General features: G+C 40.1%; 1 protein-coding gene across 2 annotated transcripts in view; it reads left to right on the forward strand.

Annotated features, from left to right (window-relative positions):
• Nucleotides 1-4945: 4945 nt before the first annotated feature.
• The window catches only part of HAPLN1 (hyaluronan and proteoglycan link protein 1), a 60987-nt gene continuing 50695 nt past the window's right edge, over nucleotides 4946-15237 (forward strand). Inside the window, exon 1 of one of the 2 annotated variants that reach the window (XM_030512932.1) lies at nucleotides 4946-5019. The gene's annotated coding sequence lies outside the window, so the exon portion shown is untranslated. The remainder of the gene's footprint in view (nucleotides 5020-15237) is intronic. The other variant, XM_030512933.1, reaches the window with a different exon arrangement.

Consider the following 15237-nt stretch of genomic DNA (forward strand, 5'->3'; position numbering starts at 1 on the left):
GAGCATTAAGAATAAAAAAACAGTTGTGTAAGATGAACGGACTATATGTTTATATTACAGGACAACCATCTCCTTGCAGGAAGATGTGCCAGGCACTGTTCGCAATCACCTGATTTTTTGACAAATCCTAAATGGACTACGTTGCAACACTGAGGAACTCTAATCTTTATATCCGCTTTGTAGTTTATAGTTGCAATCCACTCTCCCCCTAGCAGGACTTTTACGTGCTCTAAAAGTGGGTAACACATGAACTGATCAACCCAAAATCAAGCAAGCTTAAGAAGTGATAAATCTGTTAAAAACAAACCAAATGGAAACCCTGAAACTCTTCTTCTCTTTTGGTTTATCAGGAAATCTATGTTTTAGCTGTTGTTTGTTTAAATTTTAAGTGGTTCCAGAGGGAATTTCCAAATTCTTTTCAAATGTGGTCTAATGGTGCAAAAATCACATTAGCTTTTGCAGAAAATGCCATCTTTGCATCCATACTGAAAAGGAAAATTCAGACTCTTTGGTACAACAATACTGAACATTCATTTTCTGAGTTGCTGCCATGGTCTGACGTGCTAGGAATAATAATCATCAGGCCTATGAAGTTGCTCATCACGACGGAACTCCGAGATAAAAACAAACATAATACCCATTCATCTTACCTGGGCTGGGTTTAAGCAAGCAGCTTTCATTCTGCAAGCTTTCATGGTCAGATATTAGGGGAAGAAAAAAATGTAAGCCTGGAAGAAAGGCAATGCAACATCCTTCATCACTATTATAGACATGATCCTGCAGTGGCTTATACTTCCCAAAGATGATGAGTGCACACAGAGCACCAATCTGCACGTAGAGCTGCTCTTCAGCTGGAGTCAACTGAACATGTCTCTGAAATTTATACAGAAACATCACTATCAAGATATGTAGATTACACCTCCAAATGTGACAGAACAATAGGAAATCAGGTTTTTGTTTACCTTTGTTGAGTGCTAATCAGGAAAGTGCCTTTGAGACTGTGCACTGTAGCTCATGCTGAGCCGTACAGAGCTTCTTTTTTAACCAGAAATTCCTGCAGCGTCATGACTGTCTCCTTAAGCAAAGCTTGTAATCAACATTATGCTTATTTTGAACCTACATCTTTGCTCGACACAAGATGAGAACATCTAAAACTTAACATATGGGAACATTCAAACTGCCTCAAAACAATGTTCATCTAGTCCAGCATCTTGCTCAGTAAAGTCTAGTAGTGGGGGACTGAAGGCTGAATATGAGAAAGACAGCACGAGAAAAACAAATCTTCTACTGACCCACCCTCTTGGTATCCTGCAGCCAGCAGTTGAGGGACATCCTCAACCACAGATTGCTTCTGGGTCTGCTTTGCACCAGACTTTCAGATACACATCTAGCTGTGATTATAAAGCCCCTAAATCCAGTATAGCATTGCATGTGGGTTTCAGAGTTTAAAAAAAGGCATGAAACAAAACACTAGAATGTTATGAGCTAATTCACTTTCCATTTGTTTCAAATGTATGTATTGAGCTGATACTTTTTCATCAAAGATTCAGGGGAAAAAGAATACCTTAATTTTGTACCTACTCAGGGAGTGCTATGGACTCTGCTATCAATGGAGCTGGCAGGATTTTCCTCATCCCACTGCTCTCTTTCCAGTTTTCCATCCATAAGCAAAAGGAGTAGGTGTTCTGCTTATGTTGCTTGTGGTCTTTACACAAAACCCCAACATTCTTTACAAGTTGCAGAAACAGAGCATTTCAGCCCTACTCAGCCCACAAACAGCTTATTGCCTCTGTAGTTTGTAAGAACCCACGTTGTATTGATAATCCCAGAATTGAAAGAGACCTTAAAGATCATCTAGTTTCAACCCCCTGCCACAGAGAGGGACACCTTTCACTACACCAGGTTGCTCAAAGCCCCATCCAGCTTGGCCTTGAACACTGCCAGTGCTGGGTCATACTGACAAAGAATATTGTTTAACACCATTCTATTAGAAAGTCTTAAAATGCCATAATGTGCCCAAATTAATTTTAATACACTAGAAGGCTTTCCCATAGAATCACAGACTGGTTTGGGTTGGAAGGGACCTTAAAGCTCATCCAGTTCCAACCCCCTGCCACAGGCAGGGACACCTTCCACTAGACCAGGTTGCTCCAAGCCCTGTCCAACCTGGCCTTGAACACTGCCAGGGATGAGGCAGCCGCAGCTTCTCTGGGCAACCTGTGCCAGGGCCTCACCACCCTCACGGCAAAGAACTTCTCTGCTTAAGAGCTCACCTCAATCTCCCCTCTGTCAGTTTAAAGCCATTCCCCCTTGTCCCGTCCCTACAAGCCCCTGCCGGAAGTCCGTCTCCAGCTGCCTCTACAAGAAAAAAACCTTTAATGTATTGAAAGGAAAGAAAACACCCTGGCAGATAACGGCAGTGGAAATACTTGTCGACTGCCCGTTTCGAGCCAGGCGCGGAGTGGGTTTGCTGCGGGTATCCACGAAAGGGCAGCGGGGCCGGGCTGCAGGCCGCGCTTCTCCCCACCAGCCGCCGCGGTCAGCCACGGCACCGCGAGCAGGGAGAGAGGAGGACGAGGAACCGAGGCGGGGAGGGTCCGAAGGGAGCGACTGGCGGGGCGACGACCCGAGCAGCTCCCGCCGAGCCGCCTCAGCCCTGCCCGTAGAACCGCGGGGCGGGTGGGGCAGCCGCCACCGTCCCGCCCGGGCCGCGCCCCGCCCTGCCGCATCAAAGCCCCCTCTGTTGTTGAAACATGAGGCTGCTTCCTCCCCGGCGGAGGCCGCTGCCGGGAGGCGGGGACCGGCGGGGCGGGCCGGTCACCGCCGCTGGGAAGAAACGTGTCTTTGTTCGGGCGGGAGGGGCCGGGCCGGGCTCGCTTCAGGCACCCCGAAGCGCCGGCGGAGCCCCCGGACCAGGCCCGGCCGTACCTCACACCTCGGGTGCGTCGCCTGTGTCCACCTGTACCTGATTATCGTCAAATAAAGGCATTGCGCCTCTTTTTTCACCTTTTTTAATGAGCGCACACCCTGATGTTTCGAAGTAGAGCTGTGTTTGTTCTTTCTCTGGCCAGTGGGATCTGCCGTGAAGGAGCTGATGGGACACAGCAGTGGCTGACCCTTGCTTGGTGGCTCTGGTATAACCCACGTCTTCAGATGAGCTTTTGCACCAGGATGTGTTTGTTAAGCTCTGGCATTTCCTGGTCGAGGAGGATTGATGAGCTGCATCCTCTTTTGATGGTGAAGGCTGAGAGTTTTACACCCACAATGATAACAGCTTGGCAGGATCTGGGCTGAAAAATTATGTTGGAGAGTTGCAGTGGGTGTGACACAGCCACATTCTTCTGTTTAGCTGGAGAACGGGGAAAGGGGATAAAATGAACCAAGTTGCCTGGGTTACCTGCATTTTCTCATCTAGCAGAATTTAGAGGTTGAGGATTCAGGTTTACATTTCCTGCTGCTGTTGGAAGATTGAGCATTGAAAATTTTAATTTTTTCAAGTGGAGATGGGCAACTACACCTACTTTCCAGAAAACAAAAACAAAAAACAAACAAACAAACCCAAAAAACCCCACAAAAAAACCCCAAAACAAAAAAACCCACCAAAAAAAACAACAAAAAAAAAACCCACCAAAAAAAAGCCCAAAACAAAACAAACAAACAAACAAACAAAAAAAAACCCAAAAAAACCACACCACCAAAAAAAAAAAAAAAAAAGGCAAAACCCAAAAACTATTTGGGCCCCAATTTGTCAGCCAGTAGTCAGTCCATCATCAAGGCTTGGCCTTTTTATTTTTCCTTTGTCTTTCTTCTGTTGTTTGATTTGGGGTTTTGGTTTTGTTTGTTTATGTTAAATAGCAGACACATTTAGAAATAAGATAATGGCAGCACCTTTTGTCTGCAGTTGTAAAAGGTGAGGTTTGATGTGTGTGCGTTTCATGCCATGGGATTTAGGGGGTTAAAGCCACATATTGCATGGATTTTAGCAGACTCCTTTGAGGTCATGTGTCTCCTGATGTGAAAAGCACCATAATCCAGAGGGTTTTGGTGCTGGAGGAGCACTTTAACCCGAGGTGGTGTTCAGAAATTGCATAAAGACTTGGGGCCAACTGTTGGCTGTCTTCAGGGCTCCGTGGTGCCAGTGCTGCGAGCAAGGCATGTTCCGTATCTGAGGTGTAATAGGAGAAGCTGGGCTTGTTTCCTGGATTAATAATTCGATTGGAAGTTGGGGGTAAAACAAAAACACAACGGGATCCTGGTAGCTCCAGCTGTTTCCACCCCACTACATCCTCCCCCCGCCGCCTTTCATGCATCACTTTCTCCCCGTCTGTAACCATGTTCCCACCCTCAGAGTAAATGGTAGGGTGCGGGGTAAATAAGCACCTGGGGGGGCTGGGAGGGGAGCAGAGGCAATAAGGATCGTGTTTCTCAGGGTGTCACACATCCTAAATTCCTAAATTCAATGATCTCTTCATGAGGAACACTACCACTTCTTTTTTTTTTTTTTTTTTCCTTCTCCCTCTGCTTTTTTATTAATTTTTTTTTTTTTTTTTTAGCCCCGGGTAGTTTTTAGCTCGGGACTTCTGTGCATTGGAAGAGGCTTTTTTAGGTGTGGATCTGGGAGGGCTGGACCTAAGGGGCGAGGACAGGGACTTGGAGGGACAGGGCAGTGTGCTGGGACGGGGTGGGTGTGTGTGAGAGAGAAACCGCGTGTGTGGGTTTATTTTTTCCTCTCATTCCTGGGGTCTGAATGGAAAGCATGTTGAGCTGTAATTAAGACATCTTGGAGGCGTACTTAACTCATGACGTGTTGCTTTTCTTTTCCTCGCATTGAGAAAGTGGCTCTCTCTTCCCTGGATCAGGTCCTGTGCCACCCAGAGCCACAAAGAGTCTTTCGGGGCATAGGCACACACACACACTGACTTAAGGTGAGCACCAAAAACTTCCTCTGCACTTCGCTGTCCTCTGTTTCAAACTGCTGGAGAGTTCTGAGAGCATCTCAACTCAGGAGCTCTGTGCAAGGTAAAAAACAAATTATAACCAAACTTTTGAGAAAGGTTTTTTCTCCGTTATTTCTTGAAGTTGGATGGGGATCCAGTAACCAATGCCTGTGCATCAGCTCCAGGGCTGCACTGGAGGAATTTTCAAGCGATCTAATTTGGCAGCTGAGGCGGGGGGCAAGGGCGAAAGACAGATTGAAACTGGCTAACTTCAATGTGTTTGACTTTAATTGCTCTGTGTTACCAAAGGAGAGATCATATTGCAACTCCAGATTCCGTCTGAAAGACGAAGGTTGTGTACTGCTACTCTGTGGCTTTCTCCTATGGGATTATACATTTTGTAGAGATTTGTCTTTTCTGAGGGATTTCTCCATCCAGTCAGATGCTTTTAGAAGTTTTTAAGACATAGGAAAAGGAGGACATTAGACAAAGCAGGAATTTCAAGAGCTGAAAGTAGGTTTTCATAAAGTACTGACCATCCAGTTAGAAGTAAGATTTTAATAAGGTGTGATAAATTACATACTGATGTCATATTTGGCTGTTCATTGTCAGGGAAAGCCTGTGTAGCATTTGGCATTGGTTTCTGTGTCATCTCCACTCACCAAGAAGATTTAGGATGCCACAGCATTTTGGATGTACAGCCGCACATTAGCTGGTCCATGGCTATCATAACTGTATCATTTTACTGGCTGTTTATTTGTGAGATTGGGGGTCAAATGCATATACAGGTGTCATTCAAAATGTTTTTTGTGGCAAAACTACTTGCGTGATAGGTTTAGATGTAAAGGGTTGGAAAGTATTTGCATGTTTGCATTAAGGAGGTTTATTGCTGTTTGTGTATCATTAGAAAGGGGATTCATTACTTGTAGGATCTTTCAAGGAAGAAAAATATTGTCATGTAGGCTGCTGTGTGATGTCATGTAACTGATATAACACCTTCAGGAGACGCTGGGGACTTGGCAATGTGCGCAAGAGAATCATGTAGATTGTTAACAGCAATGAGTTTGTATATATAGCTAGCAGGACTGTTCTAGTGCCTAAATGTGGAAAGAAGCAATCTGGAAAGATTCCTATTGCTTTTTAGGAAAACATTGTTAGGAATATGTATGATGTAGTAGTTGAAAATGTGAATGCAGTGAGGCTGTGTAGTTATGGGTACATACCCTCCCAATAAACACTGTTTCTAGAGACAGAGTATTTTCAGCACATGAAGAAATGTATCATAAACAGGAAAATTATTTTCAGTTCCCATGTAGAAGGAACCAGGAGTCAGCAGTCTCATGCCAAGGCATGTCATGCAGAATGCTAGATCCTTGTGCTAGAAAGAAACAGCTCGTGCTTCCTTGGCTTTTCATACCAAATGGAGGCAGATCTTCAACTCTTGTGGAGTTGCTCTGGATGCATTATCTGAGGCTCTGACCTGTATGCACTTACCTGTATTATGTTTAGTGACAAGGGGAAAGGAAAGAAGGAAGAATGTAGGAAGGAACAGAAAGAAAGAAAGAAAAAAGATTAATTTGTGAGTTTTCAACGTGACAGTTAAAGCAAAATAGGAAAAATTTGTAGAAAGCAGCTTTTTCAAGTTATATTAAAAAAAAAGAAGTCAATGTAAGAATCAAGACACTGCTGGTCTACACAGAAATTGTGCCAAAAGGCCTGTCTTCCTAACAAGATTCCTGAATGTATAAGCAGAGTCTAATAAGAAGGAGAAAAAAACCCCTGTATCATTATGAAGAAAAGTATTATCCACAGCAACGTCTTCTTCAGAGACATGATTGACAGTGTAATTAACAGCATAGCAACCTTTCATTCTAAACCTAGTGGATGCAGTTTCCTCTCATTTTGTTGGCATGGTTAAAACAACTAGCAGATACCAAAACTACCCTGAAGTAGTACAAAGGCTTAGGGCTTGCAGGGGGAGGTTTCACAAAAGGTTGGAGGGTTTCTGTGGCATGCTGCAGTGCACTGTTGGTTTTACAGTTTGTAAAATGGTGAGAAGATCATTTTCTACTGCAGGTCCCCAGCTTGTTTGATTTTATGCTGATATGTGACTAAAAGAAATATTTTTGTCCTCTGTTGGCCACAGTCTGGAGCCAAAAGGACTGTTATCAATACTTACTTAATCAAGTCACTTAACCTCCTTGCCCCTCAGGAAAAATCTGGAAATAATATTGACCAACCTTTAAAAAGTGTTTTGATATCTTCAAGTGAATAGTGACTCTGCAATTGCTTTTTTTAAAACACATTCAGGGTTTTCCAATTCGCTGCAAGGATTAAAGTGCGAGAACTGAAATAAGTATTTTCTGCTTTTCATTTGCCTTTTCATTGAAGTGGTAGTTAAACTGTCCTTGGAAGTTGCAATACTTTGCATTTCTGTTTCATTGTAAAACTGACAGTTCATTTCATTACTGAAAACCCTATGGAAGTGAAAAATTTTTTTGGGAAAAAAAATATTTTCATGCGACAAGCTGCTTCTATTGCTTGTGAGGAAGTATTGGACATTCTGTCTCTGCTGTTAGTAACTGTAGTGTACAGTACTGCACTTGAAAAGGTAGCTTGTAACTTGCAGCTTGTAACAAAATGTTCTTTGGGGTAAAAAAAAAAAAAGTCTGAATATACTTAGAATTTCAGTCAACGGTGTTTAAGGAGGATTAGAGGAAACAGCTGGCTAAACAAATATTAGGTGTAGAGTGGATGCAGTGGTATAAATTAATAATGCAGTTCTTTATCTGCTGTATGAATGGGAGGTTTTGTGGAGATTAGGTGACCTAAACGCGGTCGCTGTATGCCACCTAGTGGATATTGAAAAGAGTATTTCAGAAGGTTTTTCTTTTATTCAGAACATCTGCAACTAATTCAGGTGCAACTTTATTGTAGGTGATTAATTTTATTCGGTTTTACTATTAAAAACTATCATCTAGCTTCCCACCCCACCACAGATTATGAAGGGAGGTCCTTTCTGCTTTTTAAGTGCCTATTAGGTTCAATAAAAATCAGTTCATCTTATATTTAATGTAATTTGCCATTAATATCTATTTCCAGAGACTTTTTAAATCATTCAACAACAAATCGCCACAAATACTTAGTTTGACATATTGAGCTGTTACTCTAAAAGTGAAGAGATTTCTGTACAAATATTGTGGCAGGAGAAGCTATATTCAGCAGTAAGGCTTTTGAAGCTCCTTCCAAAACTCCTTTATCACATAGGATGTACTTTTGTTAAACCCACTTTTGTTTTCTCCCTGAATATTTTGTCAATGATAGGCATAGACAAAGAAAATGTCAAATTACTTCTGATGGCTAATAAAAGGTCATAAACCCTCTCCATCTTCCTTTTCTGTGCGTGTCATTTATCTCCGCCTTCCTCAGACCTCACACATGCTTATTGCTTAGGCTATGCCTTCTCTTTATTAGGGAAAGGAAAATTGCTTTTTGGTCCACTGGATTGTTTATTCAGTAGTAGGTGTTCAGGTTCAGTCAATTCTCATAGCTTTAAATATCCCATGAAATGACAGGGGCTTAAGCAGGCATACATCAATCTGGATATACTTTGTGACTGTTTCATGCTATGTGACCATCTTACATGCTTTCACTTCCTCTGCTTTTTTAAAATTTCACCATCATCACAGCTTCCACTGCAGTCATCTCCTGGGCACCTAAACCACGTAATGAATCTATGGTTCTGATCCTACGTTTTTCAAGTGCCACAATGGCTACTGGAGCAAAGAAATATTAAAATACTTGGCAAAGTCAAGCTCCCTGTGCTTCACTTCCTCCTGATTTTCATCACTATCTGAACAGTAAATCAAATGGCAACATCACACTTAGCAGAACAATTTCAATATCCTTCTCATTCACCTAGCTTTGAAAACCCTTTTTTTTGTTTGTTTGTTTGTTTCCTTTTAACTAGTATGTCAGAATAGAAATCCTGAACATGATCAATGGCTCTGAAAACAAACATTTAAAACATGCATTAAGAAGTCACAGACCAATAATCTGCACTGACTGTTTTGAAATCTTTTCTTAAGAATTATAAGAAATATTACCATAGGAAGTTGTTAACATGATGCATGAGCTAATGGCTAAAGTGAGAAGGAAATCTGCCTTTCCGTTGATCAGCCAAAGTTTACAAATGAGTCTAGGAAGGTAAAACACCTCAGCTGCAAATGGGCTAATTGATTTGATGCTGTACTTCATAGGTCGATACCTTTGTTTTTCGCTCTGCCTGGTCTAGTACTGTGAATCACAAGATCTGCTAATGAATCAGACCCAAACTGTATTAATGAGAGTGTCTGCAAGGCTTCAGAGTCTCTCTTGGGACAAAGCTTTCTACTAGTGTCGCTGACACAGAGTCACCACCATTTCCCAGAGCATGGCATATCAGATATTACAGCAGAATCCATAGCATTAATTGTCTGGTATAAGAGAAATAAAATCATGAGACCAGAAGAATGTGCCTGGATATATGCCTCTTGCTTAAAAAAAATGTCATCTTGGCATTTGTCTAATAGCAGAAAACCGTTATCTTGAGACAGCTTTCCATTAATAATATCTCCTAATTACTTTAAATGCTTGCAGCCTACAAGGAACATATGGGCAATGGAGACAGGTTAGATTAGAAATGTGTTTTGCAGAAATGTAAGTAGTAGAAAACAAATGTTTCGAACTACTCCAGGGGAAAAAGAAGGAAAAGTTGCTTAGTGGTAGCTCAAATTTGGGGTTCATCACTTTTGCTCTTTTCTTTTGCAAGTGAATGTATTTTTCCTTTTTTTTCTTTCCTTTTTTTTTTTTTTTTAATGTAATTTTATTTTTCACTGTTTGTGTCATGGTACCTGGTAACTCATCATCTAAAGTGTATCAATAAGTATTAGTACCTTATGCCATGAGATATACTGGCATCTGTTGTGATTGACATTTCCTTACATTCAGACTCCTTTCCTACAATAATGACTATACACACAAAGGAGAGGCAATCTGTGTGCATCTATGCATATGTATATGTATATATCTATGTATGCTTAGATGCCCTGTTAGAACATGTAATTTATTTTTTTGAAACTTTTTTGGAGATTAAAAATCAGTTGTGTAAAATGGCACGCTACTGTTGATTTGTAGTTTTTAGCATATACAGACTATTACCCTCCATTGTTTTAAAACTGGTGATTCATTGTTCAGCTAGCTAGCAGCTCTCACTGCTTGGCACTTGCATCTTGGAAGATCATATACTCAAAAGGCAGGGTACAATACCACTGTGCTGTGAGATTCTGATGCAGCAAAACAATATATAAGCAACTTTCCTTCCGTTAGTAATCCAGTGAAATCGATAGAAACTCAGCAGGGCTCAGTGAATAAAACTATTAGTCTATTTGCAGAATGGCATTCAGAATACCACACATGGCTGAACAAAAAGCAGTACATAAAGGTCATAAGTACCCTGGTGGTGTCAATAAAGCCTTAAGTAAAACTGTGCACATTTACAAAGTGTAGAGGAGCCAAGACCGGAACCTATGGAATCTCTGTGTAGAAGTAGTACATGTTTAATGTAGGAAAAAATCTTTTATTGCTAAAATAACTTCCCAGCCTCTCCAATAGGAACTGAGTAACTACTCATCTTTTTATTAATATTTGAGAAAAATAGATGCTACATCCCAAATTACCTATGCAGTGGTTATTGGGATATTTTTTTCCCATAAACATATTTTCAAGCAAAAGAAGAACCCAGCCCTGAGTTACATTCAAAAATACTGCCTAGAAATTGGAAAAGCACATTGCAGATCTTTCTGTTGTGTAATCACTGTGAGAGCATCATAAGGTAGCAGTAGGTGCGGTGGTTCTTTTACTGAAATTGCAGTGATAGATCTGTGTTGCAGTCACAGCAGACCTTCACGGTGCTGCCACCTTCTGGTATGTGCTGCTTATTGCCTAAGGTGATTGCTCATTTTCTAACACCTGAAAAGCTGTCCATGCAGTAGTGAAGCTCTTCGGTTTTAATTTCATGCAAAACCTGAAAGATTAGTAGGCACATTGCTATTTTCAGATAAACTGTGTTTCCATATTTCCAAATGTCTGAAGCAAAACTTCAAGTTTTGCTGAGAGTTTGTAACTTTTTTCTTTAACAGGTTTGATTATAGAGATTTAAAATCCGTGTACAAAGTGTGATTCAACTTTTATCAGCAAGTCAAGTAGGCAGGCAGATTTTTGTTTGTTTTGTTTTGTTGTTCAGATGTTGCTGTATTCTTTGATTAGTTTGATTAGAACATATTTTCACTGATGTACTATGTTTGGACTCTATCTGAAAAGTCTTTTGCAACTATTAATGCAGTGACTGTGTATTTGTCTGGTTGTGCATGTGGTGGTCTATCTGGGCACATATATCAGTCATGCTGTCTTGATGTACTTTGGGAACTTAATGGTCATCTCTGTGAGCCAAGAACCAATGAGAGACAGTAAAGATGTTGATCTCTCAAACATTTTGTGGGGTTTGCCCAGCTATAACGGTGAATGGAGAGAATGGTAATTCAGCAGTTGTTATTGATAAAAATAACAACTATCTTTTTACTCTTAAATATCGATTAAAAGGCTTGGTAAACCAGACTATAATCTGGCTGCATTATACTGCAGATCTGTTCTCTCAAATGTTATTGCAAATGAGTGAAGACACGGAAATCAAGCTTTTGCTAACCATCAACCAGGTAGGGTATCGACCCTTACCTTATCTTGCCCTGAGTGCCAGGGTAAGAAGCATCATGTCCAGAGTCATTTATGCAGGGGCTGGTGCCTAATATGACACACTGTTGTGACTTCTCTCTGTGCTGGTTTGAAGTGACGTGGTTCCTTACACCCCACACGTAAGGGAGCACATAGTAAGAGACAGATAGAAGCACTTGGCTGCTGCAGAGGTTATATATCTTTCAACACAGCTCCTTTGAGCCAGAGAAAAAACAGTTGCACTCCAGATGTGTGACATGTCGGTCTCATTCTGAGAACGTAAAATATAAAAAGCAGAAAAGAGCAGGTAGAAGTAGAATGTCTGTACAGAGGCCAAAGGTGCTGTGCAATTAAATAAATAGCAATATGTCCCGAGAAATCCAGCAAGAAAAAATGTGATTTCTAACCAAGAATCTCTCAGAGCAGATCAAAAGAATAATAAAACATTTGTTGATGTGTCTGAATGGTTCTCTTTAAAACCAATATCTGGCCCTTTAGCCAATGAATGGGTTGTTTCATCCAGTTTCCAGGCATTTCATTCTGTTTTCCCCCGTGAGCAGGCTAAAAGAAGGATGCAACTATTACATTTTTCCAAAGCAACCTTCATATCTGATTGCATCTGCATTTTAATGTGTGTTCTATTCTGATCAAATCAGACAATAAGAAAAACTTTCAAATCCATAAGGCATTCTCCAGGAAGATGGGAGAATGATAGTGACATGTATAACATCTTCATAAGCAAGCTAGGAAGATTTTGTCTTGATAAAACTAGTGTGACATGTTTTCAAAACTGATTAGGAAATTGATAGCTCACTGTGAAAATAGAAGCACATATCAAATAGGATTTTGCCAGGGTTAGTCAGCTTTGGTACTTCTCAATATTTTCATTAGTAACTTGCATAATGGAATAGAAATTATGCTTAAGTTTTTAGGAAAAACAAAATAGGGAGAGATCAAATTATTTTGAAATTTATGCTTCAAAGTTAAAACGTTCTTGCCTAACTGGAGAAAAAACTGGAAAAAAAGTCTTTCAACAGATAGAATGTGGTAAACTGAGGCAGCAAGAAAACAATCTACAAAGATGAATGGGTTGAAGGTCTTATTTGGGCTCGTTCTGGGGCCAGGTACTTCATTTTGAGAGCTGTGCAGACCAGATAAAGAAAGTCATAAGGAAAATAATAATAATGATAGTTTAGGAAGCATGAGTTGGAAGAGCCATCTGAAAAACCTAACCTAGCCTAGCCTAGCCTAGCCTAATATTGGATACACTGAAGTGTATTCATGAAGCCATAATAATAGTCTTTAAACTACAAAAAGGTGCTACAAAGATAAAGTAAATCATTCACTCCCTATGTCTATAGCAGAGAGAAGTATTGAAAGACTGGAGAAAGAGATTTCTAGAAGATGAGAAAACTCAGGCATAGGTTGCCTGGAAAGCATGTGAAATCCCATTGTTTAAGTTCTTAACACCATGCTAGACAAAATAGAAGTAGGAAGGTGGTGACTCCTTTTGGTTTTCTGTTGGACAACTTTTCTACAATTGTATTGAATTTGGTAGGTTTGTATGGGAGAAATACTCTTGAAAATTATTACTTGCTTTGGCATCTAAACAAGCAGAAGAGTGTTTAACAACGTCTAAGGAGGTTAATGAATTTTCACAGTTTGTGGTTCATTGAAGGTTGCTCGGTTCTCGAACGCAGTAATTCAAATATGTGATCTTTGCAGATACAGTTGAGTCCAGTCTGGCTTCAACTCTCATTTGGGTAAATGGAGCTTGAGGATTATTTATTTTTAATCATGTACCACAAATCTGTCACAAAAGAAGTATCCTCACCTATGCATATCACTGCACTGAGTGATACATTTTAAGTACCAAGTTGATAGAAACTTTAGGTTCACTGTTTTTGAAGGAGTATCAAGCAGCAAAAATATGCAAGAATTATGAGATAATGTCACTTGAATAGAACATTGCCAAGGAATAATGGTCATCTATCAGAAAATTAAAGCTACCACATTTATGTACCACTCTGTAAGTGTCAAGGGATCACAAACATTTATGTCCAGACCAGGAGACATTGATCATGTTAAGTCATATTGTGAGGGTGACTTATATTTGGTACATTTGATGATTGATGCAGATTCTATTATATTGTCTGAGGAATGTTGGTTCAGGACTGCACCGTTACTGAATTATTGCAATTTGTTTGTTTGGACTTGAGCCTTCTACTGACATTATATCAGGGAAACATGACTTTTTATTTCTAGCTGATTGTGAGTTTCAGCAAATCTATATTTCTGTGACTTGCAGTGTGCAAAATAGTCATCCTGGAAAACAACCCTTCTGCAGGCAGTGATATTCATTGATGTTTGGTTTTTTTTAATTTATTACTCCAGAAACTGCCATAGAACTATGATTTACAGGCTTTATGCTTCTATATATATTTTTTTATATATATGTTAGTACTAACTGTCCACTTTATATTGAGTTTTTCACATAAAAGTTAAATAAAATCTTACAGATGTACTGTAATAATGGAGAATACATAGTGAAGGGCAAGAGCTGACCCTAACAGATATATATATAAAGAGGGAAATGGAGGTCTCCAATGTGGAAAAACACCATCTTTGAGTTCCTTTGACACCAAATTGCCAATTAATGTATTTCTTACATCAGGCTTGAATATACCCTAAACTGTGACCCAAAGTCATTAGAAATCCAGAATCTTGGTTCAGTAAATTGTGTGTTCCTGTCTTCTAAGTCCACAGAAATGCCACCTCTTTTGGCAGCAGAGTCAGAGTCCCATTGTGTCTACTTCAAGGAAGCTTATAGGTAGTCTTCGTAGTCCAGAGGAAAACCAGAAGCAAGAATATGCCTCTTATTTTGCAATTAAAGGTTTGAATTTCAGTTACTGTACAATGTGCAAATAAATATGAACAAAAGGAAAAAATAAACACTCTGCTGGTATACAGTTATAGCTTTTAATTCCCCTGTTTTTAGGATGCATATTCTCATTTTAAGAAATCCTGCAGAACTGAAAAAAATTTAAAAGGCAATTCTGCTTCTCTACAGACATGTAAGTTCATCCTAAACTTCAGTAAGGACAATATAGCACAAAGGAAGAACATGTGGGCTTACATCAAGGAGAATTTGGTTCATGTTTCTATGTCATGGAAGCTTAAATATGGCAGATGGCCTAGAAAGCACAACAATCTACTCTTGAAATTCTCATTAACGTTTTGTGGGTTTGTTTTATTAGGTCATCAGTTTCAAAGTCATAATACTAGATAAGAGTCTTGACTCCCACTAAGAAAAGTTTTTTTGGCCTTTGTGCTTACAGTGGAAAGCTTGAATAGGTGAGCTGCAGAAGTAAATTAGAGAATCCTGACTACATTATTTGGTCTAGCAATTCTCTTAATCACTGGCTTCAGTGGGACTGAAAGGGGCATTCTCATCTCAGTCAGGCTCAGTGACACGAGCTGGAGGCAAGGGGCCCACACAGAAATGCCAAAAATTCTGTTTGAATATAAGACT

The sequence above is a fragment of the Strigops habroptila genome, chromosome Z, assembly GCF_004027225.2.
Source record: "Strigops habroptila isolate Jane chromosome Z, bStrHab1.2.pri, whole genome shotgun sequence".
Lineage (NCBI taxonomy): Eukaryota > Metazoa > Chordata > Aves > Psittaciformes > Psittacidae > Strigops > Strigops habroptila.